The sequence below is a fragment of the Lissotriton vulgaris genome, chromosome 2_2 (genome assembly GCF_964263255.1).
Source record: "Lissotriton vulgaris chromosome 2_2, aLisVul1.2, whole genome shotgun sequence".
Taxonomy (NCBI): Eukaryota; Metazoa; Chordata; class Amphibia; order Caudata; family Salamandridae; genus Lissotriton; species Lissotriton vulgaris.
In genome coordinates, this window is record NC_141688.1 from 233,675,966 (window position 1) to 233,701,206 (window position 25,241).

A 25,241-nucleotide genomic window follows, 5' to 3' on the forward strand; every position below is an offset into this window, starting at 1 on the left:
TTCAGGGACATTGCTGCTACTTTCTTGCGATGAGCCAACATCACTGGTCGATGGTGATTGGAGAAGTACACTACTGCCTCTGAAGCACTCAAGGGCTTTGACTTAAGTTGGCGTGGTGGTGGAGGCACTGAACCCAATGGAGCAGGGGTGCTGCTCCTAGCTTGGTCCCCAGCAGATCCTGCTGCTGCAGGCGTACTTTTTTTTTCTCCCAAAAAACGTGGCGGGTGGCACACCAGCCTCCTTGGTAACTTGCTTCTTCTGCTCCTTACTAGCAACTTTCTTGCTAGAGGAGCTACGGAGACCTTTCTTTGGGGCAATCTTCTTCAGAGCAGGTCAAACAGCAGGCCGAAGTTGCACGAATTGTAGAGTTGTCTGAGGCCAGACGTGACGTCGCGTGACGTTATGCTGCACACACACACCGCTGCAGGACTTCTTCCTGGCACTGGTGGTTCTCTTGAGTCTTGTGCACCTAAAAAGAATGGAAGACAGAGGAACATCAGTTCAGTTATACAGCACAAAAAAATCGAAAAACACTGCAAAATCAGCACAATCCCAATCCATCCATGCCCTCCATAATGTTTAAATTCAAGACAACCCACAGAAAGACTGGGCCCATGCAAGACTCACTACCCCTGGGCATAAATAAAGGTTGAAAAGTAGGCAAAAAGGTTGGAGGCCTAACAACAAAGCCTGCATTCAAAATGGCCACTTGCCTGCCAGCACATGGCCAGTGCCTGTAGCTGCACTCAAAATGGCCACCAGCCACATGGCCTATCCCTCCCCATGAACACCCCCAAAAATCGAAAAACACTGCAAAATCAGCACAATCCCATTCCATCCATGCCCTCCATGATGTTTAAGTTCAAGACAACCCACAGAAAGACTAGGCCCATGCAAGACTCACTACCCCTGGGCATAAATAAAGGTTGAAAAGTAGGCAAAATGGTTGGAGGCCTAACAACAAAGCCTGCATTCAAAATGGCCACTTGCCTCCCAGCACATGGCCAGTGCATGTAGCTGCACTCAAAATGGCCACCAGCCACATGGCCTGCCCCTCCCCATGAACACCCCCAAAAATCGAAAAACACTGCAAAATCAGCACAATCCCATTCCATCCATGCCCTCCATGATGTTTAAATTCAAGACAACCCACAGAAAGACTGGGCCCATGCAAGACTCACTACCCCTGGGCATAAATAAAGGTTGAAAAGTAGGCAAAATGGTTGGAGGCCTAACAACAAAGCCTGCATTCAAAATGGCCACATACCTCCCAGCACATGGCCAGTGCCTGTAGCTGCACTCAAAATGGCCACCAGCCACATGGCCTGTCCCTCCCCATGAACACCCCCAAAAATCGAAAAACACTGCAAAATCAGCACAATCCCATTCCATCCATGCCCTCCATGATGTTTAAGTTCAAGACAACCCACAGAAAGACTAGGCCCATGCAAGACTCACTACCCCTGGGCATAAATAAAGGTTGAAAAGTAGGCAAAATGGTTGGAGGCCTAACAACAAAGCCTGCATTCAAAATGGCCACTTGCCTCCCAGCACATGGCCAGTGCCTGTAGCTGCACTCAAAATGGCCACCAGCCACATGGCCTGTCCCTCCCCATGAACACCCCCAAAAATCGAAAAACACTGCAAAATCAGCACAATCCCATTCCATCCATGCCCTCCATGATGTTTAAATTCAAGACAACCCACAGAAAGACTGGGCCCATGCAAGACTCACTACCCCTGGGCATAAATAAAGGTTGAAAAGTAGGCAAAATGGTTGGAGGCCTAACAACAAAGCCTGCATTCAAAATGGCCACTTGCCTGCCAGCACATGGCCAGTGCCTGTAGCTGCACTCAAAATGGCCACCAGCCACATGGCCTGTCCCTCCCCATGAACACCCCCAAAAATCGAAAAACACTGCAAAATCAGCACAATCCCATTCCATCCATGCCCTCCATGATGTTTAAGTTCAAGACAGCCCACAGAAAGACTAGGCCCATGCTAGACTCAAATACCCCTGGTGAAAAGGCCACAAGTACAGCCCCAAAAAACGAAAATCACTACAAAATCACCACAATCCAATGCCATCCATGCCCTCCATGATGTTTACATTAAAGAGACCCCACAGAAAGACTCAGTCCAAGCACCACTCACTACCCCTGGGCAAAAGGCCCCAACAGCAGCCAAAAAAATCGAAAAACACACTAAAATCAGCACAATCCCATGCCATCCATGCCCTCCATGATGTTCACATTAAAGAGACCCCTCAGAAAGACTCAGTCCACCCACCACAGAGTACCCCTGGGCAAAAGGCCCCAAAACAGCCCAAAAATCGAAAATTCCAAAATTTTTGTTGCAGCAACTGTAATGCCCCAAACAAACTTACTTGTAAAATTTCTAATCCAACAATGATCCAAAGAAAGTCAAAAAGGCCTCAAATCCAAATATCCAGCAGCATCCACAAAAAGTATTCCTTCCAGCTCCACATCCAAATGAAAAGTGACCAGGAGATGGACAAAGCACTGGGAGGAGCCTGCTGGACAGGAACAGGAAGTTGAAGACTGTGGGGCACTTCCTTCCTCCCACCCCCCTCCCCCCTCCCCAAAATGGACTCCTCGCTAAAAAAGTGCAGGCAAATGTCAACCTAAGGAGTTATTCAGATAAAAATCATCATTTCAAGAAGGTTTATGCTGCTTGCTGGTGGATTTCTTGTGCGGAATTGCACATTTTATATTTTCGTTTGTGCGAGATTCTTGCTGGTCGCCGCATCTCAAATCTCGCAATTGCGAAGTACCGCGGAACGTGATCTCGCTGTACTCGCGTTGACAAACTCTCGCTCGCAAGCCGCGATGACGTAATCGCGCTCGCCAAATCCCGCGGGATCACACAGCAAGATCCAAAATGGCGCAGCACTCGCAAACTATCGAGAAAAACAACCCGGCAAACGATGATAAACGCCGCGCACTGCAAAAATTGTATCACCAACGCCGCGCGCCGCAAAAAAAATCCGCTGCGTGCGAATTTGCGGATTTTGCGAGAAATTCGCAAATCTCGCAGATTGCGAATTTCCCGAAAATCCGCAAAATCCGCGAGCGTAACGGATTTTCCGCCCATGCTTAGATAGCTACTAGAAACATCCCTATCTTCCAGCCCCAGGCAGACAAGGCGTTCCAAAAGGAACCTACAGGATCCCAGGGGCCAACATCGCTATGGGCCTGGGCACCTATATCATATAGTCTTTTGACAGCCTGCCTAACCGATGTTGATGAGTCAGGAATATACTTGCAGCAAGAGGACCCGATCACTCTACAGACTCCACCCCATTCTACTAACATCATGTCTAGCACAATCCTGTTTTGAAGAGAAACTAATCTGAGAGCCTTAAGCTCAACTGTGATGTTCTCAATTATGCCTGCTGTCTCTTCTATAGTAGCTTCTAATAGACGGGACAACCTGCGTATGTTTCTGGAATTTATGGCAGGGCCATACCAAGGAACAAAGGCCTTTAGTACATCACCAGCTATCTCAGCCGCTGTATCTCCTTGATCAACACTCCTCCTACCCCTCAGAGTTTTGGATGCTCTATTCACTTCTGCAGTACTTTTTACAGACATTGCTGGTGTTACAAGACCTAGGTGACAACAGCCACCCCAATTCACTGGTAGCCATACATAGGCCCTGGAACCACAAATGAAATAAACTGAGTCACCGATATAGAGTGGAACAGTTATTTCCTGGGAAGACACTTCAAATGTCTCGTTGCAATTGGTACTATTCCCCATATTGGCGGTACCGTTGCTCCTAATACATATACTCCCAAGCACACTGCACTGCCTCATTTTCAAAAAGGGTATCTCTCTGGTGTCCCTATGGAGCGGAGGTGTGCTATCATTTTTTACCAAAAACAGTGGGGTGAATATGTTAGAAAATGGGAACGTTGCATTTGGTAAAATAACTTCAGAGCAATTCCCTGACTGGAGAATGTCTTTATCATAATGGGTGTACACGGAGGCAGTTGATGTTCTAGTGGTAGAACGGGAAGTTACTAAGTTGCTGAAGACCCTTCTTAGCTCAACTTTCAGCATCGCAATGTGTAATGCATAACAAGACGCTTCAAATGGCAGGGGTACTTGGAGAAGGGGTATACCTTCGTCTACATAGGCTGGGAATTGCATACAGATCCAACAATTATTTTTATCAATTACTTGATGGGTCTGATGAAGTAAGGTAAGGAAAGAATTATGACGCATCTCCTCTCTGTGGTCCATATCCTCTGGTGGTACCGTAACTGAGGGGACGAAGTCAGAGGGAAGCTCTGATGGGAGCGGGGCTGTTTTTGCAATAGGATGGTAGAGCTCTAGGAGATATAATAATCCAATGACCAAAGACATTATGCAAAATAACATACAGAATATGCATAGTTTGGAGTACCAACGCCCCTTTTTGTTCACATTAAGAGTGGAATATGTATCCTCCATTTCTAGTAAAGGAAGATGTCTAGTTGTTCTTCCAAACGGAAATACCATTCGCTCTCAGAATTTTGATTTATATAATCTCACAAGTGCGGCAGTTCAACAGTGTTCGTTATAGGCCTCCCTGTTACAGACCTTGCGATTGGCAAATTTTACCTCACACCCTCTCCTCCTATGGGTCGCTGGGCTTCGGAGGTATTTCTTTATTCTCTTTTCAGCTCAGAGTCGGCAGTGTCCTTATTTTACTAACCTCACTGCACAAGTTAGTCCTTTAAAGTTGGCACTATTCAGTGCGTGGCAGTTGGTGCTTGCTCCGTCCTAAGCACTCTTCATCTTCCTTGGGCGTAGATTGTATCCTGATGCAGCTTGTTGATCATCAATGCGTGCAGGAATGCAGTCGCCAGTCCTTCGGTCAGAACGGTCCTCTTCCGGGGGCAGTGCTGGCCAGAACGGTGGTGCTCTCTTCACATTTGATAGATGAATCCAATTTTTGTGTCCGTCACATCGAACCGCCGTCTGTGTGACTAACAGAACCTGCGCTGGCCCTTTCCACCTGGGCTGCAGACTGTTCTTCCTTACAAAGTTTTTGGTCAGGACCCAGTCCCCGGGTTTGATGTTGTGTACTTCTCCTTCCAGAGGTGGGGACCACGTGTCTCTGACCTGTTGGCGAATGGTAGACAGGGCAGAAGTTAGTTCTTTACAATAATCCAACAAAGCAGAATGCGTCAATTCTTGCAACTTTGGTGGAGAGGCAAACCCATATACATTTGCTGGTTTCCCCATAACAAGCTCATATGGAGAAAGTCTGTTTTTGGATGTAACAGTTGTCCTCATGGAGAACAAGGCTAAGGGTAATGCATCTACCCAGCTGAGAGTGCTTGATGCACATATTTTTTGCAGTTTATTTTTCAATGTAGCGTTACAGCGTTCCACAAGCCCTGCTGCTTTTGGGTGATAAACTGAATGAAAACTTTGCTTTATCCCCAACCCTTGGCAGACTAGGTCCATTATTTTATTCGAAAAATGTACCCCGTTGTCGCTCCAGAGACTTCTGGCCAAGCCATAGCGGGAGAAGTACTCTTTCAACAGCATTTTGGCTGTGCTCAATGCGGTGTTATCTTTTAAAGCGAATGCCTCCACCCAGTTACTGAAACTACATATAACGACCAAAACATATCTTTTGCCATTGGCAGGGGGCATTTCTATGTAATCCATCTGTAGGCATTCAAAGGGGTATTCTGGCAATCTGAAATGATCAGGTGGTACTTGTATTCCCTTTCCCACATTGTGGAGAGCACAGGTCATACAGTACTTGGATAATTTTACAGCTGTCTTCCTAATGTTTTTGTTGACCCATATCTTTTCAATGGTATTTGTCATTCCATCAGCCCCCAAGTGTGCAGGACCATGAACCATGTGAAGCATGGGTAGGAGAAAACTGTCAGGCAGGACCCACTTTCTCAAATGTCCCAGTGTATGCATCCAAGCCCCATAATGTGTGTCAAAGTAATATCCTTCCTTAACCCACTGCTTCCTCTCATCTTCACTAGCAAATTCCTGAATGTCTTTTATCTCTTTGTAGGGATCAATGTTTGTCTCCCCCTTATCAGTCTTTGACACTACAAATGTTAAGGTGTACTCATTCAATGCAGTGTGTTTTGCTGTCTCATCGGCTAAGGCGTTTCCATGACATGCATGGTCTGTGATTTTCTTGTGTGCACTATACTTCATGATGGCCAACTTAGTTGGTAATGCAAGGGCATTTAGTAATCTTGTGATCAAGGTGCCGTGCTGTATTTTCGCACCTCCAGATGTGATGTACCCCCTATCGGCCCATAATCGGCCGAAGTTATGTGCCACCCCCCATGCATACTGACTATCGGTGTAAATGTTTACGGCTAAGTTTTCTGAAAGCTCACATGCTCTAGTTAGGGCAATCAACTCGGCTGCCTGAGCAGACATCTGTTCTATTTTACATGTTTCAACAACTGTTTTATTGGTTGTGATTGCATAGGCTGCAGAGGTAGTTCCATCCGGTCTCTTTAGACAAGAGCCATCCACAAATAGTGTTCCATCGACCTCTTGCATAGGTATGTCCACCAGATCTACTCGACCTTTCGTTTCAGTTTCAGTGACAATCACGCAATCATGTTGTAATTCATCCTGCTCCGAAGGGAGAGGCATCAGAGTAGCTGGGTTTATGGTGTTACACCTCTGCAAGGGCACATTAGTGGCCATCAGTATTAGCTCATACTGAGTCAACCTAGCATTAGTTAAATGCTGAGTTTTGGTTTTATTCAGCAGTATGTCTACTGAATGAGGTACGTAAACTATAACTGGATGTCCAAGTACAATAGATTCTGCCTGTCTTACTGCAGCAGCCGCAGCAGCAATATTTCTGAGGCAGTTCGGTAGGCCTCTTGCTACCGGATCCAATGTTGAGGAAAAATAGGCACATGGTCTATTCTTCTCTCCATTTTTCTGGGTTAGTACAGCCATTGCGCATCCTTCTCTCTCATGTACGAACAGTGCAAAGTTCTTAGTGTAATCTGGTGTGCCCAAAGCAGGTGCATTGCATAAAGCAGTTTTCAAAGCCACAAAGCTATCTTGATGTTCTTTATCCCAAGGAACAGGATCTTACACATCTTTGTGAGTTAAGGACAGTAATGGTTTGGCCAGGTAAGAAAAATTTGGTACCCATTGTCTACAAAAGGAGACCATTCCAAGAAATGCACGCACATCTTTTTGAGTTCTAGGTCTGGGAATGTTCTGCACTGTTTGTATTCTTTCAGATGATAATCTCCTCCCACCTTTCGACAGGAGATGACCTAAGTAAGTTACCTCCTGTCGACAATATTGTAACTTAGCTGGCGAAACCTTGTGTCCATGCAGAGCAAGAAATGCTAGAACATCATGCGTAGCCTGCTTACAAATGTCCTCTGTCTCAGCTGTGATCAGTAAGTCGTCTACATATTGCAGTAATACTGTCCCCGGTGGCAAAGCACAGTCATCTAATTGTCTCTTTAATGCCTGGCTATAGATGCTAGGGCTTTCAGTATACCCCTGGGGAACACGACAGAATTTATATGATCGCCCTTGGAAACTAAAGCTGAACAAATACTGGCTGTCCGGGTGTATGGGGATACTGAAGAAAGCATTCTTCAGATCTATTACAGTAAACCACTGGGCTGAAGGTGGTACAGATGAAAACATTGCTGTAATGTCAGGTACAACTGGGTATTGTGGTTCCACTATTTTGTTTATGGCTCTCAAATCAACAATCATCCTATATTTGACCTGTCCCGTTCCATCATCACGTTTAACCACAGGTAAAATGGGACTGTTACATGGACTGCTTGTAACTTCTTGTATTATTTTACGTTGTAATAAGTCTGATATGACTGATCTAATACTCTCCTCACCTTCTTTTGATATTTTATACTGGGGGATGTGAGGTAGTCTGACATTTGGCTTAACTGTAATACGCACTGGCTCAATATCCATTTCACCTACATCATTTGGTCCATGTGCCCATAATTTTGGATCAATATCCTGCAGTTCGGGTGGTATGTAATTTTTGTCTGAAACCATGTATTGTCTGGACACTCCTTGTTTCTTGCAAGTCAGATAGACACCATCGGGCGTGCAGTATATAGTGGCATGCATCATTTTCAAAGCCTTTAAACCAAGCAAATTTAGCGAACATTTTTCTGTCAGTACAAATGGCATACTCCCTGTTATAGGACCAATTGTGAAATCCAATGGTCGCGAAATGGGGCTTGTGACAACAGCATTTGAAAATCCCACCAACTTATCTAATCTTCCTGAGAGAGGAACATGGGGGAGCAAGCGGTGGGAAATGGATGTGTTAGTGGCACCAGTATCTAGAATAAATTTTCTCTCTTCACCTTCAACTACCATTTTTACATATGGGCCTGAAGAATCCACTGGTATCTGCACTCGCTCCCTGTCCTCTCCTGGGCATCCCTATTGTGTCCAGTCCTCGTTGTCATCATATTGTGCATAATCTTGAGTAAAATACGCATTGTTTTTGTTTCTATTGTCAAAATAATTTGTCTGCTCAGCGTCACTGTCATTTCTCTGTTGTCCTCTACCTCTACCTCTGTCTACACGGGGAGCTGAGCTTCCTCTGTAAGTGTTTGCGTTATTTCTCATACCTTGACCCTGGCCCTGTAACAAAGGGCACTCATTCTTCCAATGTCCCTCCTCATAGCAATGGGCACACTGATTGTACCCTAACCCTGCTCTTTGCTGCGCCGGAGCTGAAACAGCTCGACCAACCCCACGACTACGTCCACCTCCCCTCTGAAAATTTGTACGTCCTCTTGACCTTCCTCTGTCAGGAAAAGCTTGCTGCATCAATGCCTTTGTTTTTAATTCCTTCATTTGCTTATCCTTCTTTCCCTTCTCTGAGTTTCTCTTATTCTCATAATAACAAGCCATTGTTAATAACTCAGCTGGATCTTTAGCAGTCCAGGTACTTTCGTATGTCTTTATACTGTCCGATAAGTCAGGTAAGATGTTGTTAACGAACTGGTTGGCAAAAATGCGCTTTCCTTGTACTGTCTGAATGTCCTGTCCACTATACCCTTTAAAAACCTCTTCTATCCTGCTGAAAAAATCAGTCACTTCCTCTCCCTCTTTCTGCCTACAGGCGGTCATTTTTTCCCAGTCCACTTTTTGTCTAGGCAAAATTTCCTGCATGCGTGCTATAATGTGTCCGGGTAAAGCTTTTAGTACTGGTGGCACATCCTCTCCCGCTTGTCTACCAGTATCCGCAGCTACTATTCTTGCCCAGTTAATATGTGCAGAATCATTATCCCTGACTGGGCGCCATAGTTCTTGTGGTACCAGAAAATCAAACAAAAAATCAATGTCTTTTAGTATCATAGGAGTTAAATTAAGAGCGGATTCAAGGTGTTCATAAAATATTTTTGGATTACTTCTAGGGTCAGGTAACTCTTTTTTCAGGGCCAATAAATCTGCCCTAGTCCAGGGAGTGTGCACAAATTGTGGGATGGCGGGGTGAGCTCCACCCCTTGGATCAGGAATTGGGTGCACTTCTCTCATAGGGAAAGCTGAGGTATCATGCTTGTGTTCTGGACCAAAATGTTGGGAGATATGTTGACTGGTGGCATTATGCATAATAATATCTAGCTCTTTGTGGTAGTGATAACAAGTATTAAACGTATCTTCACATTCTCTATCTGTTAATACGGATTGCTCGCTTTCCCTCCATAATTTGTGCAACCACAATGGTACTCTGAAAGGAACAGTAGTATTCTCTAGCAAGAGTTCACAGTATTCAAGCAATCTAGTCGCCATGCTATTAATAACAAGATTTCTAGCTCTTAGTTCCCTCATTCCCTCAAACGTTTCCCAGGCTCCTCTCTTTGTTATGTCCCCAAGATCCATCCATTTTTGTGCCATCATTTTTATAGTTTCTTTTTCATTAAATCCTAATCGGGTGTGTCTAACGTACATGTCTGGTGTTCGTCTACGTGTCATTGGTGATGTAAACCACGGGGAATTCGGCCAAATGTTTGCTCTTTGTGTATTTACTGCGGGGGAATCACTTTGTGAAGCAAGTGGCGTCATTGGTACTGGAAGTGTCACGCTGGAGAGTGTTGGGGTGGACGGTGTTGCTGGGGTGTTTCCTACAGATCCATGTGCGCCCTGCGAACTATTAGTAGGAGAGGCTGTTTGTTGGGCCTGAGCTGGCACAACAGGGGCAGATGCTTGTTGGACCGGCACAGCAGAAGGGAGCACATGCTGTGTTTGTGGTGGGGCAACAATGTTAAGTTGTTGGCCCCCAATACCGGGACCTGGGGGAACAGGATTTTGAATATTATATGGGGGAGGTTTGTCTAACAAGTCCTCTAATACCTCATCATCAGGCAGGCAATTTCTTTTGTCTACTGCGACAAAACACTTTTCTGTTTTCATCCGAAATTCTCTATCATGCTGTTCGATGTTTTCGTTTATCTTCATATTATTATATTCTGTTACCTTGTCCGTAGTTGTTTTATTCTTTTCTCTTTCCCTGTCCTGTTTTTGCTTCATGGCCCTAGTTCTAGCAGATTTCTCCCATGTTTGAAATGTCTCAAACATAGCAGGTCAGACTTTTCGTTCCATCATACATTGCTGTAAATACTGTAATTTAGCTAAATCAAAGGTACCATCAATAGGAAACTGTAATTCCTTATCTTTTTTTGTGTACTCATGCCATATTCTATTGTATAGGTTCACTGATACTCCCTTTTTTATCATTAATATCCAACCAGGACTGTCTTCAACAGGGTTGGGGACGCTTTCGTCCAACCGGTAACCTGAACTTACACAACAGAACGTTTTAGAAATGCATTTCTTCATTGTTCCTATTATTTTTAGTTATAAGTATTCTTTTACCCTTTTAACCACAACTTATTTAAAACTTAGTTACAAAACTTCTTTTTATCAAAACATGCAACAGAACAATCTCACCAATCTGTGGTGTGTCCTTTAAATCGTCCGGCTGTTGGTCTTCGGACAACACGTCTGTTTCAAAAGGGATCAGCTCGTGGACCTCTGCCGGGGAATCCTGTGTCAAGAGGCCAGTCGGGACTTCAGATGGCAGCTGCTGCGGAGAAAAGCTGTCTCCTTCGTGCAGGGGCCCCTACGATCATTCGGTCCTCAGTCACACCTCTCAACCACGGACTCAGGTAGCCGTTGGATGTCCCACGGAGAGGTCCCACCAGAGTCGCCAGCTGACGAAGTGGATTTCTTCTACCTCGGCCAGGTATGCTTACAAAGGAAGACCAGCAGTCGGAGGTAACTGAAACATAAAAAGATTTATTGCGCTCGAGCGGGTACACCACCTCACAGCTCCATGTGGCTATGAGGGAAGTGGACAACTTACAAAGTCATAGACAGCCTTATATACTTTTGTGCTGGAATAATCGTAGGTGGGAATGGATATGACAAATCAGCAACTGCCAAGGATGATTAACGATCCCGGGACGGTCCCACGTACTAGTCAGGACCAGTCACTCTGGAAATATGTATACATGGCATGTAAAACACAAATATAAAGATGATTCACTAAATCACATCTGTCATCAGTAATTGTGTGGCCCACATGAATAAAGCAGAACTATGCATTGCTTGTGCCAAGTATAAACATAGACAGGCCTGTGGTTACAGAGTCAGGCGCTCACTTGATTACTCAATCGGATATAGAACAAAAGGTTACATCTTCTTGTGTCAACAGTAATTTGTCTCCATCAGCAGTATTTAGTTAACTGTAATACATTGGCATTACTTAGATAGGAAAGTTGAGCAAATGAGTCATTGACCTTTAAACAATACACCCTGCTCTACTTGTGCGTCATAAAGTGAAGTGCAAACATATGCTCTGGGGTCGACTGGTGTATTAACATTTCTGTGTGCAGATGAAGCGGCCACACCATATGATCTGAGGTGGCAGGCAAGGAAGAGCTAATATAAAATGGATGCTGGAAAATACAAAATGGAGGAGCCTTTGTCCATTATAAAACCTGTATTTCCACAATCGACCCTTTGGACGCAAGGTCCAACATTTTGTTGCGGCCTAATGCACATGTTCATATATGGGCCGGCTGTTACTATAGTGGGCCTCACTGCGCTCATTGACGTAATCAACCGTATTTGCGTCAGAAGGGTTATTATCTGAGATATCAATATCCATCAATTGTTGAGTTACAACATCCCTCATTATAAGAGCATTAGTCACAGTCACTGGGGGCATTGGGGGTGTTTTTAACAATCGCCCCATACACTGGCAGCACATGGGCAGACAATTGATTAGAACACAGCACCCAATCACCACAAGGAAGATAGCTACTAGAAACATCCCTATCTTCCAGCCCCAGGCAGACAAGGCGTTCCAAAAGGAACCTACAGGATCCCAGGGGCCAACATCGCTATGGGCCTGGGCACCTATATCATGTAGTCTTTTGACAGCCTGCCTAACCGATGTTGATGAGTCAGGAATATACGTGCAGCAAGAGGACCCGATCACTCTACAGACTCCACCCCGTTCTGCTAACATCATGTCTAGCAAAATCCTGTTTTGAAGAGAAACTAATCTGAGAGCCTTAAGCTCAACTGTGATGTTCTAAATTATGCCTGCTGTCTCTTCTATAGTAGCTTCCAATAGACAGGACAACCTGCGTATGTTTCTGGAATTTATGGCAGGGCCATACCAAGGAACAAAGGCCTTTAGTACATCACCAGCTATCTCAGCCGCTGTATCTCCTTGATCAACACTCCTCCTACCCCTCAGAGTTCTGGATGCTCTATTCACTTCTGCAGTACTTTTTACAGACATTGCTGGTGTTACAAGACCTGGGTGACAACAGCCACCCCAATTCACTGGTAGCCATACATAGGCCCTGGAACCACAAATGAAATAAACTGAGTCACTGATATAGAGTGGAACAGTTATTTCCTGGGAAGACACTTCAAATGTCAAATTGCAATTGGTACTATTCCCCATATTGGCGGTACCGTTGCTCCTAATACATATACTCCCAAGCACACTGCGCTGCCTCATGTGTCGCCATGTGTCACCATGTGTCGTCATGTGTCGCCATGTGTCGCCATGTGTCGCCATGTGTTGCCATGTGTCGCCATGTGTCGCCATGTGTCGCCATGTGTCGCCATGTGTCGCCATGTGTCGCCATGTGTCATGTGTCGTCATGTGTCATCATGTGTCCTCATGTGTCATATTGCCATGTGTCGTCATGTGTCATCATGTGTCATGTGGTGTCATGTGGTGTCAAGTGGTGTCATGTGGTGTCATGTGGTGTCATGTGGTATCATGTGTCATGTGGTGTCATGTGTCATGTGGATCATGTGGTGTCATGTGTCATCATGTGTCATGTGGGTCATGCGGTGTCATGTGTCATCATGTGTCATGTGGGTCATGTGGTCTTATGTGTCATCATGTGTCATTATGTGTCTTGTGGGTCATGTGTTGTCATGTGTCATCATGTGTCATGTGTCGTCATGTGGTGTCATGTGTCGCCATATGTCACCATGTGGTGTCATTTGGGGTCATGTGTCATAATGTGTCATGTGGTGTCATGTGTCGTCATGTGTCGTCATGTGTCGCCATGTGCTGTCATGTGTTGCCATGTGGGGTCATGTGGGGTCATGTGTCATCATGTGTCATGTGGTGTCATGTGATGTCATGTGGTGTCATGTGTCATCATGTGTCGTCATGTGTCATCATGTGTCGCAATATGGGGTCATGTGGGGTCATGTGTCATGTGGTATTATGTGGTATCATGTGGTGTCATGTGGTGTCATGTGTCATCATGTGGTGTCATGTGGTGTCATGTGTCATCATGCGTCATCATGTGTCATGTGGTGTCATGTGTCATCATGTGTCATGTGGTGTCATGTGTTGTCATGTGTCATGCGTCATCATGTGTCATGTGGTGTCATGTGGTGTCATGTGTCATCATGTGTCATGTGGTATCATGTGGTGTCATATGGTGTCATATGGTGTCATGTGTCATCATGTGGTGTCATGTGGTGTCATCTGTCATCATGCATCATCATGTGTCATGTGGTGTCATGTGGTGTCATGTAGTGTCATGTGGTGTCGTGTGGTGTCATGTGTCATTTGGTTTCATGTGTTGTCATGTGGTGTCATGTCTCATGTGGCGTCATGTGTCTTGTGGTGTCATGTCTCATGTGGTGTCATGTATCATGTGTCTTGTGGTGTCATGTGGTGTCATGTGGTGTCATGTGGTATCATGTGTCATCATGTGTCATGTGGGTCATGTGTTGTCATGTGTCATCACGTGTCATGTGGTGTCATGTGTCATGTGGTGTCATGTGTCGCCATGTTTCATCATGTGTCATCATGTGTCATGTGTCACCATGTGTCGCCATGTGTCATCATGTGTCATGTGTCATCATGTGTTGCCATGTGTTGCCATGTGTTGCCATGTGTCGCCATTTGTCGTCATGTGTCGCCATGTGTCGCCTTGTTTTGCCATGTGTCGCCATGTGTCGCCATGTGTCATCATGTGTCATGTGTCATCATGTGTCGTCATGTGTCATCATGTGTCATGTTGCCATGTGTCGTCATGTGTCATCATGTGTCATGTGGTGTCATGTGGTGTCAAGTGGTGTCATGTGGTGTCATGTGGTGTCATGTTTCATGTGGTGTCATGTGGTATCATGTGTCATGTGGTGTCATGTGTCATCATGTGTCATGTGGGTCATGTGGTGTCATGTCATCCTGTGTCATGTGGGTCATGTGGTTTCATGTGTCATGTGGGTCATGTGGTCTCATGTGTCATCATGTGTCATCATGTGTCATGTGGGTCATGTGTTGTCATGTGTCATCACGTGTCATGTGTCATGTGTCGTCATGTGGTGTCATGATGTGGTATCATAGTCTCATCATTTGGTGTCATGTGTCGTCATGTGTCATTGTGTGTCATCATGTGTCATCATGTGTCGTCATATGTCGCCATGTGGGGTCATTTGGGGTCATTTGTCATAATGTGTCATGTGGTGTCATGTGTTGTCATGTGTCGTCATGTGTCATCATGTGTCGCCATGTGCCGTCATGTGTTGCCATGTGGGGTCATGTGTCATCATGTGTCATGTGGTGTCATGTGATGTCATGTGGTGTCATGTGTAATCATGTGGTGTCATGTGTCATCATGCCTCATAATGTGTCATCATGTGTCATCATTTGTCGCAATGTGGGGTCATGTGTCATCATGTGTCATGTGGTATCATGTTGGATCATATGGTGTCATGTGGTGTCATGTGTCATCATGTGGTGTCATGTGTCATCATGCATCATCATGTGTCACGTGGTGTCATGTGGTGTCATGTGGTGTCATGTGGTGTCGTGTGGTGTCACACTCACATTTTTCATAAAACAAACACATTTTTTTTCAGGAATCCACTCTCTGAAACCTTCTACTCATTTTTTAAAAATTTATTTCTAGGCATCCACTCCCTAATCTTGCAAGGAAATTTCAATTAACTTGTTGAAATATTGCAATCACCCTTATCCAAAAATGAAATTTAAATCAACTTTTTTGCAGTAACACACTCACATTTTTCATTAAACAAACACATGTTTTTCAGGAATCTACTCTCTGAAACCTAAAACTAATGTAAAAAAAACATCTTTCTAGGCATCCACTCTCCCTAATCGTGCAGGAAAATTTCAATTGACTAGTTGAAATAATGCAATAACCCTTATCCTGAAACTAAATTTAAATCAACATTTTTGCAGTAACACACTCACATTTTTCATAAAACGAACACACTTTTTTTCAGGAATCCACTCTCTGAAACCTTCTACTAATTTTTTTGAAATTTCTTTCTAGGCATCCACTCTCCCTAATCTTGCAAGAAAATTAACTTGTTGAAATGATGCATTCACGCCCATCCTGAAACTAAATTTAAATCTGCTTTTTTGCAGTAACACACTCTCATTTTTCATAAAACAAACATTTTTTTTCAGCAAATCTACTCTCTGAAACCTAAAACTAATTTTAAATAAACTTCTTTCTAGGCATCCACTCTATCTAATCTTGCAAGAAAATTTCAATTAATTTGTTGAAATATTGCAATCACCCTTATCCAAAAACGAAATTTAAATCACATTTTTTGCAGTAACACACTCACATTTTTCATAAAACAAACACATTTTTTTCAGGAATGTACTCTCTGAAACCTAAAACTAATTTAAAAAAAACATCTTTCTAGGTATCCACTGACCCTAATCTTGCAAGAAAATTTCAATTAACTTGTTGAAATATTGCAATCACCCTTATCCAAAAACAACATTTTAATCAACTTTTTTGCAGTAACACACTCACATTTTTCATAAAACAAACACATTTTTTTCAGGAATCCACTCTATGAAACCTACTCATTTTTAAAAAATTTCTTTCTAGGCATCCACTCTCCCTAATCTTGCAAGAAAATTTCAATTAACTTGTTGAAATGATGCATTCACGCCTATCCTGAAACTAAATTTAAATCAGCTTTTTTGCAGTAACACACTCACATTTTTCATGAAACAAACAATTTTTTTCAGGTATCCACTCTCTGGAACCTAAAACGAATTTATAAAAAGACATCTTTCTAGGCATACACTCTCCCTAATCTTGCAAGAAAATTTCAATAAACTTGTTGAAATGATGCATTCATGCCCATCCTGAAACTAAATTTAAATCAACTTTTTTTGCAGTAACACACTCACATTTTTCATAAAACAAACAATTTTTTTTCAGGAATCCATTCTCTGGAACCTAAAACGAATTTCTAAAAAACATCTTTCTAGGCATCCACTCTCCCTAATCCTGCAAGAAAATTTCAATTAACTTGTTGAAATATTGCAATCACCCTTATCCAAAAACAACATTTTAATCAACTTTTTTGCAGTAACACACTCACATTTTTCATGAAACAAACACAGTTTTTTTCAGGAATCCACTCTATGAAACCTACTCATTTTTAAAAAATTTCTTTCTAGGCATCCACTCTCCCTAATCTTGCAAGAAAATTTCAATTAACTTGTTGAAATGATGCATTCACGCCTATCCTGAAACTAAATTTAAATCAGCTTTTTTGCAGTAACACACTCAATTTTTCATGAAACAAACAATTTTTTTTCAGGTATCCACTCTCTGGAACCTAAAACGAATTTGTAAAAAGACATCTTTCTAGGCATACACTCTCCCTAATCTTGCAAGAAAATTTCAATAAACTTGTTGAAATGATGCATTCATGCCCATCCTGAAACTAAATTTAAATCAACTTTTTTTGCAGTAACACACTCACATTTTTCATAAAACAAACAATTTTTTTTCAGGAATCCATTCTCTGGAACCTAAAACAAATTTGTAAAAAACATCTTTCTAGGCATCCACTCTCCCTAATCCTGCAAGAAAATTTCAATTAACTTGTTGAAATATTGCAATCACCCCTATCCAAAAACAACATTTAAATCAACTTTTTTTGCAGTAACACACTCACATTATTCATAAAACAAAATGTTTTGTTTCAAGAATCTACTCTCTGAAACCTAAAACTAATTTTAAAAAAGCATCTTTCTAGGCATCCACTGTCCCTAATCGTGCAAGAACATTTCAATTGACTTGTTGAAATGATGCATTCACGCCTATCCTGAAACTAAATTTAAATCAACTTTTTTGCAGTAACACACTCACATTTTTCATAAAACAATCAATTATTTTTTCAGGAATCCACTCTCTGGAACCTAAAACTAATTTTCTTTTTTTTTTTTTTAAGAATATAAAACTATTTTATTGAACACTTCTCACCAGTATTTACAATGAAGTAAACAATATACAGTCGGATAACATTCCATTTACTACATGAACATTCCCAGGCAGCCCGTAGAAGTCGAGGGCATACGCTACAAGCGTTTTAGACAGGCCAGGAGGAGAATACATGCACATCAAATAACATTACAAAAAACAAATGCAGGTCTGCTTGTATGTTGAGAATTCGGTAGACATGTAATGTTAGGGTTTATAAAAGCATTATGTGAGGAAAGGCTCTCTCAAGATGCTGTCTTCTTTTGTAAAGTAAAGCAAACTGCAGAAAGCTTTACTCTGCCATTGCCATCTACTGTTGATGCCAAAAATTCTACAAAAGAAAAAAAATCTCTAGATGCTGATAACACTTGGGAACCTGAAGAGAACTTAGATTGTCCGGAACTAATAGAAGCTTTCTTGAACTCTCAAAAAGCTGGCAAAGAGAAGGCACCAGAGGCGGCTAAAAGGAAGTCTCTGTCGGATAGTGAATCTGAGGGCAGCAAAACCAAGAAGAACAGAGAGTCTATCGACAAGCCAAGGGGCTTTGCTCGTGCCTTAGACCCAGAGAGGATAATTGGAGCTACAGACAGCTGTGGAGAACTTATGTTTCTTATGAAATGGAAGGACTAAAACTAATTTTTAAAAAACATCTTTCTAGGCATCAACTCTCCCTAATTTTCCAAGAAAATTTCAATTAACTTGTTGAAATATTGCAATCACCCTTATCCAAAAACGAAATTTAAGTCAACTTTTTTGCAGTAACACACTCACATTTTTCATGAAAAAAACACATTTTTTTTCCAGGAATCAACTCTCTGGAACCTAAAACGAATTAAAAAAAAACATCTTTCTATGCATCCACTCTCCCTAATCGTGCAAGAAAATTTCAATTAATTTGTTGAAATATTGCAATCACCCTTATCCAAAAACGAAATTTAAATCACATTTTTTGCAGTAACACACTCACATTTTTCATAAAACAAACACATTTTTTTCAGGAATGTACTCTCTGAAACCTAAAACTAATTTAAAAAAAAACATCTTTCTAGGTATCCACTGACCCTAATCTTGCAAGAACATTTCAATTAACTTGTTGAAATATTGCAATCACCCTTATCCAAAAACAAAATTTTAATCAACTTTTTTGCAGTAACACACTCACATTTTTCATAAAACAAACACATTTTTTTCAGGAATCCACTCTATGAAACCTACTCATTTTTTAAAAATTTCTTTCTAGGCATCCACTCTCCCTAATCTTGCAAGAAAATTTCAATTAACTTGTTGAAATGATGCATTCATGCCCATTCTGAAACTAAATTTAAATCAACTTTTTTTGCAGTAACACACTCACATTTTTCATAAAACAAACAATTTTTTTTCAGGAATCCATTCTCTGGAACCTAAAACGAATTTGTAAAAAACATCTTTCTAGGCATCCAATCTCCCTAATCCTGCAAGAAAATTTCAATTAACTTGTTGAAATATTGCAATCACCCTTATCCAAAAACAACATTTAAATCAACTTTTTTTGCAGTAACACACTCACATTATTCATAAAACAAAATGTTTTGTTTCAGGAATCTACTCTCTGAAACCTAAAACTAATTTAAAAAAAGCATCTTTCTAGGCATCCACTGTCCCTAATCGTGCAAGAACATTTCAATTGACTTGTTGAAATGATGCATTCACGCCTATCCTGAAACTAAATTTAAATCAACTTTTTTGCAGTAACAAACTCACATTTTTCATAAAACAATCAATTATTTTTTCAGGAATCCACTCACTGGAACCTAAAACTAATTTTTTTTTTTTTTTAAAGAATATAAAACTATTTTATTGAACACTTCTCACCAGTATTTACAATGAAGTAAACAATATACAGTCGGATAACATTCCATTTACTACATGAACATTCCCAGGCAGCCCGTAGAAGTCGAGGGCATACGCTACAAGCGTTTTAGACAGGCCAGGAGGAGAATACATGCACATCAAATAACATTACAAAAAACAAATGCAGGTCTGCTTGTATGTTGAGAATTCGGTAGACATGTAATGTTAGGGTTTATAAAAGCCTTATGTGAGGAAAGGCTCTCTCAAGATGCTGTCTTCTTTTGTAAAGTAAAGCAAACTGCAGAAAGCTTTACTCTGCCATTGCCATCTACTGTTGATGCCAAAAATTCTACAAAAGAAAAAAAATCTCTAGATGCTGATAACACTTGGGAACCTGAAGAGAACTTAGATTGTCCGGAACTAATAGAAGCTTTCTTGAACTCTCAAAAAGCTGGCAAAGAGAAGGCACCAGAGGCGGCTAAAAGGAAGTCTCTGTCGGATAGTGAATCTGAGGACAGCAAAACCAAGAAGAAGAGAGAGTCTATCGACAAGCCAAGGGGCTTTGCTCGTGCCCTAGACCCAGGGAGGATAATTGGAGCTACAGACAGCAGTGGAGAACTTATGTTTCTTATGAAATGGAAGGACTAAAACTAATTTTTAAAAAACATCTTTCTAGGCATCCACTCTCCCTAATTTTGCAAGAAAATTTCAATTAACTTGTTGAAATATTGCAATCACCCTTATCCAAAAACGAAATTTAAGTCAACTTTTTTGCAGTAACACACTCACATTTTTCATGAAAAAAACACTTTTTTTTTTTCAGGAATCAACTCTCTGGAACCTAAAACGAATTTAAAAAAAACATCTTTCTATACATCCACTCTCCCTAATCGTGCAAGAAAATTTCAATTAATTTGTTGAAATATTGCAATCACCCTTATCCAAAAACGAAATTTAAATCACATTTTTTGCAGTAACACACTCACATTTTTCATAAAACAAACACATTTTTTTCAGGAATGTACTCTCTGAAACCTAAAACTAATTTTAAAAAAAACATCTTTCTAGGTATCCACTGACCCTAATCTTGCAAGAACATTTCAATTAACTTGTTGAAATATTGCAATCACCCTTATCCAAAAACAACATTTTAATCAACTTTTTTGCAGTAACACACTCACATTTTTCATAAAACAAACAGATTTTTTTCAGGAATCCACTCTATGAAACCTACTCATTTTTTAAAAATTTCTTTCTAGGCATCCACTCTCCCTAATCTTGCAAGAAAATTTCAATTAACTTGTTGAAATGATGCATTCACGCCTATCCTGAAACTAAATTTAAATCAGCTTTTTTGCAGTAACACACTCACATTTTTCATGAAACAAACAATTTTTTTTCAGGAATCCACTCTCTGGAACCTAAAACACATTTTTAAAAAACATCTTTCTAGGCATCAACTGACCCTAATCTTGCAAGAAAATTTCAATTAACTTGTTGAAATATTGCAATCACCCTTATCCAAAAACAAAATTTTAATCAACTTTTTTGCAGTAACACACTCACATTTTTCATAAAACAAACACAGTTTTTTTCAGGAATCCACTCTATGAAACCTACTCATTTTTAAAAAATTTCTTTCTAGGCATCCACTCTCCCTAATATTGCAAGAAAATTTCAATTAACTTGTTGAAATGATGCATTCACGCCTATCCTGAAACTAAATTTAAATCAGCTTTTTTGCAGTAACACACTCACATTTTTCATGAAACAAACAATTTTTTTTCAGGTATCCACTCTCTGGAACCTAAAACGAATTTGTAAAAAGACATCTTTCTAGGCATACACTCTCCCTAATCTTGCAAGAAAATTTCAATAAACTTGTTGAAATGATGCATTCATGCCCATCCTGAAACTAAATTTAAATCAACTTTTTTTGCAGTAACACACTCACATTTTTCATAAAACAAACAATTTTTTTTCAGGAATCCATTCTCTGGAACCTAAAACAAATTTGTAAAAAACATCTTTCTAGGCATCCACTCTCCCTAATCCTGCAAGAAAATTTCAAGTAACTTGTTGAAATATTGCAATCACCCTTATCCAAAAACAACATTTAAATCAACTTTTTTTGCAGTAACACACTCACATTATTCATAAAACAAAATGTTTTGTTTCAGGAATCTACTCTCTGAAACCTAAAACTAATTTTAAAAAAGCATCTTTCTAGGCATCCACTGTCCCTAATCGTGCAAGAACATTTCAATTGACTTGTTGAAATGATGCATTCACGCCTATCCTGAAACTAAATTTAAATCAACTTTTTTGCAGTAACACACTCACATTTTTCATGAAACAAACAATTATTTTTTCAGGAATCCACTCTCTGGAACCTAAAACTAATTTTTTTTTTTTTTTTTTTAAGAATATAAAACTATTTTATTGAACACTTCTCACCAGTATTTACAATGAAGTAAACAATATACAGTCGGATAACATTCCATTTACTACATGAACATTCCCAGGCAGCCCGTAGAAGTCGAGGGCATACGCTACAAGCGTTTTAGACAGGCCAGGAGGAGAATACATGCACATCAAATAACATTACAAAAAACAAATGCAGGTCTGCTTGTATGTTGAGAATTCGGTAGACATGTAATGTTAGGGTTTATAAAAGCCTTATGTGAGGAAAGGCTCTCTCAAGATGCTGTCTTCTTTTGTAAAGTAAAGCAAACTGCAGAAAGCTTTACTCTGCCATTGCCATCTACTGTTGATGCCAAAAATTCTACAAAAGAAAAAAAAATCTCTAGATGCTGATAACACTTGGGAACCTGAAGAGAACTTAGATTGTCCGGAACTAATAGAAGCTTTCTTGAACTCTCAAAAAGCTGGCAAAGAGAAGGCACCAGAGGTGGCTAAAAGGAAGTCTCTGTCGGATAGTGAATCTGAGGGCAGCAAAACCAAGAAGAAGAGAGAGTCTATCGACAAGCCAAGGGGCTTTGCTCGTGCCCTAGACCCAGAGAGGATACTTGGAGCTACAGACAGCAGTGGAGAACTTATGTTTCTTATGAAATGGAAGGACTAAAACTAATTTTTAAAAAACATCTTTCTAGGCATCAACTCTCCCTAATTTTGCAAGAAAATTTCAATTAACTTGTTGAAATATTGCAATCACCCTTATCCAAAAACGAAATTTAAATCACATTTTTTGCAGTAACACACTCACATTTTTCATAAAACAAACACATTTTTTTCAGGAATGTACTCTCTGAAACCTAAAACTAATTTAAAAAAAACATCTTTCTAGGTATCCACTGACCCTAATCTTGCAAGAACATTTCAATTAACTTGTTGAAATATTGCAATCACCCTTATCCAAAAACAAAATTTTAATCAACTTTTTTGCAGTAACACACTCACATTTTTCATAAAACAAACACATTTTTTTCAGGAATCCACTCAATGAAACCTACTCATTTTTTAAAAATTTCTTTCTAGGCATCCACTCTCCCTAATCTTGCAAGAAAATTTCAATTAACTTGTTGAAATGATGCATTCATGCCCATTCTGAAACTAAATTTAAATCAACTTTTTTTGCAGTAACACACTCACATTTTTCATAAAACAAACAATTTTTTTCAGGAATCCATTCTCTGGAACCTAAAACGAATTTGTAAAAAACATCTTTTTAGGCATCCAATCTCCCTAATCTTGCAAGACAATTTCAATTAACTTGTTGAAATATTGCAATCACCCTTATCCAAAAACAACATTTAAATCAACTTTTTTTGCAGTAACACACTCACATTATTCATAAAACAAAATGTTTTGTTTCAGGAATCTACTCTCTGAAACCTAAAACTAATTTAAAAAAAGCATCTTTCTAGGCATCCACTGTCCCTAATCGTGCAAGAACATTTCAATTGACTTGTTGAAATGATGCATTCACGCCTATCCTGAAACTAAATTTAAATCAACTTTTTTGCAGTAACAAACTCACATTTTTCATAAAACAATCAATTATTTTTTCAGGAATCCACTCACTGGAACCTAAAACTAATTTTTTTTTTTTTTTAAAGAATATAAAACTATTTTATTGAACACTTCTCACCAGTATTTACAATGAAGTAAACAATATACAGTCGGATAACATTCCATTTACTACATGAACATTCCCAGGCAGCCCGTAGAAGTCGAGGGCATACGCTACAAGCGTTTTAGACAGGCCAGGAGGAGAATACATGCACATCAAATAACATTACAAAAAACAAATGCAGGTCTGCTTGTATGTTGAGAATTCGGTAGACATGTAATGTTAGGGTTTATAAAAGCCTTATGTGAGGAAAGGCTCTCTCAAGATGCTGTCTTCTTTTGTAAAGTAAAGCAAACTGCAGAAAGCTTTACTCTGCCATTGCCATCTACTGTTGATGCCAAAAATTCTACAAAAGAAAAAAAATCTCTAGATGCTGATAACACTTGGGAACCTGAAGAGAACTTAGATTGTCCGGAACTAATAGAAGCTTTCTTGAACTCTCAAAAAGCTGGCAAAGAGAAGGCACCAGAGGCGGCTAAAAGGAAGTCTCTGTCGGATAGTGAATCTGAGGACAGCAAAACCAAGAAGAAGAGAGAGTCTATCGACAAGCCAAGGGGCTTTGCTCGTGCCCTAGACCCAGAGAGGATAATTGGAGCTACAGACAGCAGTGGAGAACTTATGTTTCTTATGAAATGGAAGGACTAAAACTAATTTTTAAAAAACATCTTTCTAGGCATCCACTCTCCCTAATTTTGCAAGAAAATTTCAATTAACTTGTTGAAATATTGCAATCACCCTTATCCAAAAACGAAATTTAAGTCAACTTTTTTGCAGTAACACACTCACATTTTTCATGAAAAAAACACTTTTTTTTTCAGGAATCAACTCTCTGGAACCTAAAACGAATTAAAAAAAAACATCTTTCTATGCATCCACTCTCCCTAATCGTGCAAGAAAATTTCAATTAATTTGTTGAAATATTGCAATCACCCTTATCCAAAAACGAAATTTAAATCACATTTTTTGCAGTAACACACTCACATTTTTCATAAAACAAACACATTTTTTTCAGGAATGCACTCTCTGAAACCTAAAACTAATTTAAAAAAAACATCTTTCTAGGTATCCACTGACCCTAATCTTGCAAGAACATTTCAATTAACTTGTTGAAATATTGCAATCACCCTTATCCAAAAACAAAATTTTAATCAACTTTTTTGCAGTAACACACTCACATTTTTCATAAAACAAACAGATTTTTTTCAGGAATCCACTCTATGAAACCTACTCATTTTTTAAAAATTTCTTTCTAGGCATCCACTCTCCCTAATCTTGCAAGAAAATTTCAATTAACTTGTTGAAATGATGCATTCACGCCTATCCTGAAACTAAATTTAAATCAGCTTTTTTGCAGTAACACACTCACATTTTTCATGAAACAAACAATTTTTTTTCAGGAATCCACTCTCTGGAACCTAAAACGAATTTGTAAAAAACATCTTTCTAGGCATCCACTCTCCCTAATCTTGCAAGAA

General features: G+C 40.3%; 1 pseudogene; it reads left to right on the plus strand.

Annotated features, from left to right (window-relative positions):
• Positions 1-22,446: 22,446 nt before the first annotated feature.
• Positions 22,447-22,758, plus strand: LOC147729281 (chromobox protein homolog 3 pseudogene; annotated as a pseudogene).
• Positions 22,759-25,241: the final 2,483 nt, after the last annotated feature.